Source organism: Nicotiana sylvestris, chromosome 5 (assembly GCF_000393655.2).
Source record: "Nicotiana sylvestris chromosome 5, ASM39365v2, whole genome shotgun sequence".
Lineage (NCBI taxonomy): Eukaryota > Viridiplantae > Streptophyta > Magnoliopsida > Solanales > Solanaceae > Nicotiana > Nicotiana sylvestris.
In genome coordinates, this window is record NC_091061.1 from 148,309,487 (window position 1) to 148,315,696 (window position 6,210).

Genomic DNA, 6,210 nt, shown 5'->3' on the forward strand with positions numbered 1-6,210 from the left:
ATCTCAATATATCTTCGACTCCTTTCTTGATCTTGAAAAATAATCTCTTTCTATAATAGAGAATATACTATACTCATAATATATTTTCTTTCCATAAAAAATATATTCTTCCTTGCCTTGTAATATCTCTTCCATATAATATCTTTCTTCCACAAAATAATAGATCTTATCCATGATTTTAGCAACTTTCCTTTCAAGATGTTGAAGAGCTTTTCATCCATAATTTCCATAAATTCTTCTTCTGATATTGTAGTAAGCCATTCAATATTTGAATTTTCACTTTCAAATATTATTCCTTCTCTGACGCTTGGAGATTAAATCTCTGAAAATAATCTTCCTTGGTAATTTTTTCACACGATATTCTCTTTTCCATATTTGTTTGGATCTTTACCAGCATCTTCTTTCTTGAATAAATCTGTACAAAAATAAGATTATCACAAGTAAATATTCTTTGATTTATATTGGTTTGTTATCATCAAAATTAATACGTGAAACCTTAAAGCTAACATCTCTATCGTAACACCAATTGTCGAATATTTGTTTAAATCATAATTCATAATGGTAACACATTTAATAATTCTTCATGCCCGGTCCGGACCCCCAAAAAAAAATCCTTGACCAATCAGTTGATATGCTCCAACACTTGGTAGGAGAAATAGAAATAAACTTTGGGTCTAACTCAATCCCAAAAGCTAGCTTATGAGGTAAGTATATCCCAAGATTATTGTTGTCTCGCACACGCAAGTATACGCGGTCAATAAAGTAATAAAGAGTGAGCAGAGTATCATTCGTAGAACTTGTGCTCAATTATAAACTAAATCAAATAAATTCTAATTTATTGAGTCAAGAACAATTTCAAGGTAATTTTTGTTTAATTAATTCTACTAACTAGAGTTGTGGTTAAAAGAAAAAAAAAATTAACTAGCACTCTTAGCAAGAAAGGTTGAATTCAATAAGAAATAATATTCTAGGTCATGGATATGTAACAATCTTGTTGAATTCTTCAATCGACTCGACTTATTAATTTATCTGGGTTGTTAACCTACATGGACAACAATATTCTTAGAAATTTGACAACTTCTATACTCATCTATTCAATTTATTCTAAACCCAATATTTCTAGGAGATTAGAGATAAAAAGTGCGCATTAACAATTTCTTGCACAATCGGCTAAACACGGCAAATAGGTATACTTCTATCAGTATTCACAAATCAATTCCCCAATGACTATGTTTAAGATCACGCTCTATTCAATCTTATTACAATCAAGAATTACAAATTCAAGTTTAACTCAAGATTCATATATAATATTTCATTGTTAGCTATGCAGTAAAATAATTAGGCTCAAGATATGAAGATAAAATTAAATCGTCAAAAAAATCTCTGAATATTAACATTCATGTAAAAACTTAACCCCAGAATAAACGAGTTTAGCTACACATAGTCACGATAACAATCTCAATTAATTCCCAAGAATACATAAAAATCAGTAATATAAGGGAAAAAGAAGAACTTAAGATGAAAGTCGTGTCCAAAAGTGACCTAAAAGCTACATTTTTTCTTTATATATTGCGCCCAAAAGTCGTGTGTCAAAATTCTCCTTTTCCTTTTCGGAATCAGCTTCAGGGATTGATGCTAAATTAAATGCTTCACGTCCACTTCAGTTTGAATTTCCTAGCGGCGGATGCTAGGGTGGATGCCTCACATCAAAGCCTCGTTCCACTAACTCTGCTGGGCCCAGGTATGGATGTTAAGGTGAAGGCCTTCCTGAAACTTCACTGCTAAGGTTGTTGGCTCTCCATTCCGCATGCTAAGTTGCAAGCGAAGCTTGCATACTTTATTCTTTTAACTTAAGCATATTTTTATTCTATTTTTGTATCCAAAAGTCCTAAACCACCACACACAACTCAGTTATTATAAAAATCAATAATTAATATAAGTTAGGCATATTCATCGTAAAATAGCACCAAAAAGCGGTCAAAACATGAGAAAAATAACATTAAAACATATAAAATTATGCCCAAGATCAACCATACAAGTACCCTACTACCCACTGATGTGGATAATTAACACTGTCATGTCAAGAAAACTTGCAAAAATAACGTGTATCTTTTATAGTAAAACTAATTCAATAGCCTAAAAATGAAATAATAAACTTGCTATAACCATATAAAATACACGGATGGTAATAACAACTATTTATAGTATTGTTTCCCTACTATGTGGGATTTCCAATAACCAGTTTAAGGACCATGTAAACTAATAGTTAGAAATATTCATACTTAAATAAGTGGAGTACTATCTTTGGATAATGCCCTTTCTTAATTTCTTTCTTTTTTTAGTTCTTCTTTTCATTTGGTTCGTTATCTCTTCAAAAATTCACACGCTAACCTGGTTTTTCGGAAGTGGCCATGTTGCTCTGGAGCCATGAACCTGCAATATAAATTAAAGTATCTATTTTCAATACATAAAAAAGATAAAAGGGATAAGGCTGCTTCAGACTTTGGAACCTTTTTTGGTGGATTCAAACTCAAATTTCAATGTAAAATAATTAAATAGAGTGTGTTGTAAGGGGTGCCCTTTTGTGACCCCAAAGTCAAACAAATAAAATAAACTAACAATCTCCAATAAACTTTTAAACAATAAACTTCTTCATTTGGTCAACCTAGCTAGTTCAGTAACCAAGATATAGGGGCTGGACACTCGATGCTTTCTATTGCAATCCTTAATTTTTATCAATAAATTAACCAAAATAGCCCTCCCCCGAGCTGTTTTAATTAAAAATATCTGGCGAATATATATTATATGTATTATTCATGCAGAGGTAAATCTAGAATTCTTATAATATGGTTGTACCGCTAAAGAAAGGGAAAAAAAACTATTAAGTGGGAGTTGATACCTGCTCGATTGCTCCTTTAGGTAAATAACTCTGCATTGAATCAAGTGCACCATTTAACCTCTTTGAAGCATGGTGAAACAGATAATATTAGATTAATTTTACAAAATATGTACTTAAAATACCTAGTTTAGCGGAAAAATCATGGGTTCATGTGCCCCATGTATTAAGCTATAAATCCGCCCCGGTTGTCATGTACAATATGTGTATAATTGTATGTAAACCCGCAAAGAAAAAAATATAATGAATCTGGCTGACTCTTTGTGGTAAAAATAGCATGGTATAGCCAGTTTTCGGACTGATCATTCAAAAATAGCCAGCGTTTACGAAGTCAATGAAAAATAACCACTATTTTGCTGCAACAGAGACCGGTCGAGCATAATATACTGGAGTTCGGTGCACTTGTGTAAGAACTCCAGCATATTATGCTGGACCGGTATACTTTGCTAACTCCAGTATAATATACTGGAGACTGGAGCACCGGTGCTCCAAACTCCAGTATATTATACTGGACAATTATACTTGGAACTTCAGTATATTATGTTGGAGTTCTAGTGTACTTATGCTGGAACTCCATCATATTATGCTGGAGTTCCAGCATACTTATCCTGGAACTTCAGTATAATATGCTAGAGTTCAAGCATACTTATGCTGGAACTCCAGTATAATATACTGACGTATTTTTCGGGTTTTGAATAGTGTTTTCTCTCAGATTTATCTTTACATGAAAAGTGACTAAATTTCGATTACTTTTAAAACTGACTATTTTTGAACGGCCAGTTGTAAATCTGGCTATTTTTGAATTTCTCCCCTTTTTGTGCACAAAGTCCCAATTTTATTTTGGGTGAGCGATCCAAAGTAAAGGAAGGGAAGATTCTGATGAGAATTAAACTTTCTACTGTAAATCTAAAAGTGGAGTATTCCCTCCGTTCTAATTTATGTGAACTTATTTCTTTTTGGTTCATTCCAAAAAAAATGATCCTTTTCTAAATTTGGAAACAATTTATGTTAAACTTTCAATTCTACCCTTAGTGAGTAGCTTTTATAATCACACAAATATTCTAGACCCCTTTTTGACTTAGAACCATAAATTCCAAAAGTCAACTTTATGCCCGGTCAAACAAGTTCACATAAATTGGAACAGAAGGAGTATAATTTTTCATCTCCTATTCCGTTACGTCCCCTTTGTTTCTTTTCCCATTCTATCCCTTTTTAATGCTGTTAACACTATTAATTAATAAATTAGCTAGTGATATTTGTTATTAATTACAGAATTTATCCATGGAAAATTCTGTTAACTTGATTGCTTTCTTTATAGGGTGGACCCCTAATATCAACGTACTTTACAAGTGTAGTCCAGCTAACCTACAATTAGATAGAGTCTTTTATGAGCAACATTGAAAAAAAATCAGCAAGAAGCAGTATAATATCCCAACCTTAGTTTCTATAATAATTAATAATAATGAGCACAGACATAAAACTAAAGTAGTTTAACAAAAAGGAAAGACAACCCTATTGATATAAATATAGCAGTTGATCTAAACGGATGGATGTAGAAAATCCATGTCAACTTTACACCTTTCAAGCCTTTCGTTAATCACCAATCTATCTTTTTAAAATAATACTCCTGCTTGATAAGGATTTGCTTAAGTATCTAACAAGATTATCTAGCTTTAATTACAGGCCACAAGAAGAATAATTAAAGCTTATACTTGATTCCCAAAATTATTTGCCGTGTTGTAATCAAACTAATTACCACTACCAGGGCCGCTGGTAACGCTTTAACTCAAAATGGAAGAAGATATGGTACTTTAACAAGAACCACCTAGAGTTGTGGTGGGATGGATAGGATCTCTCATCTTTAATTAGATGTTTCGGGTTTGAATAAGGCTGTATTGTGGTCCGATCCCGGGCCTAAATGGGCTAAACGAATCGGGCCAAACAGTCCCAGGCTCTGGCAGGCGGGCTCAAGCGGTCTCGGGCCAAACGGTCCTGGAGGGTGGAACTGGTCCATTGTGGGCCTAAGCCCACATGGTCCCGGGCTAAATGGGTCGGGCTCACATGCCTAAACGGGCCTAAGTGTTCCGGGCTATTTTTTTTTTGAATTTTTTTTTTATCTAAGGCAATTTCTTGTAAATTATATTATATAATTGTGACTTAAATCTTCTAATTCAAATTTAAACAAAAAAAAAATTGCAAAGAAATATTCAAGGGAATGCCATATAATTTTTATTATTACGACATTAACAAAAAATGACAATATCTTTCTTAGTCTTCCTCCCCCCAATGGAATGAGCACAACAAGGTGCTCATACCACCATTAAAAGGGAAAAAAACTAATGAAGCTGTGCCAAAATACAAGTTACATATTAGTCTATGTATTATCTCTAACAAATTTCATAAATCCTTCAAGGTTCGGAGGAATTTCCGTTGGTGGTGGCGGAAAAGAAGTTTGTTCATCACCGCTTCCGGGCGAAGCAACATCCTCCACAAGTTCCGCTAGCATTTCTTCGTAAGCTTCGTCTATCTCCGGTTGTGATTCAGCAAGTCCAAAATTTCTTCTTTCCGAACGGATCCAATCTCTAAGAGTACTGATTTTTCCAAGCTCTCTCTCATAGACGCTCAATGACCACCGATTTGAAGTCTCACTTGATTGAAATCGCTCTCCGATGCCACTGTTGAAGCTTGAATACTTAAAATATCTCGAGTCATCCTTGAAAGAACCGGATAGTGTTTTTCTTTGTCCTTCCACCATTCCAAAACATCAAAGGAGCCGTCGGGATTCTTTGATTCAAGTCCCTGCGACAAATAAACTTGAAGCTCATTTAGTTGTGAACTATCACCAATATTATCACCTTGAGAACCCCTGAACTCCGTCCAAGAACTAAGTACTTTTAGGCCCGCAGTTCTTTTAGATGATTGCAAACTAGACAAAGTAGGAGTTGGAACATTTGGTCTAGCATGATCTAAGGCAAGTTGATAAGCATTATAAATTGTTTGAGCATTTATTTTAATTGAAGTTTTTGCATCTGCAAGTGTAACAAATTCCTTATCTGAAAGTGATAAAGCCTTATAAATATTTGTATACCAAAAGTGAGGACCTCCTAATTTCATGGTAGGATTTAACATGGCAGCAACACCAAAAATAGGGGGGATAGGGAAAAAATATTTTTTAAACTTATCTTTCATAGAATTAATAGCAAGTTGATAAATTACCCCACCCTCTAAAAATTGAGTAAACAAATCGGCAAGTGTTGATTGCCCAGATAATTCATTTGTAGCAACATGAAATTGTTCTAAAAAGTCTACAAGCA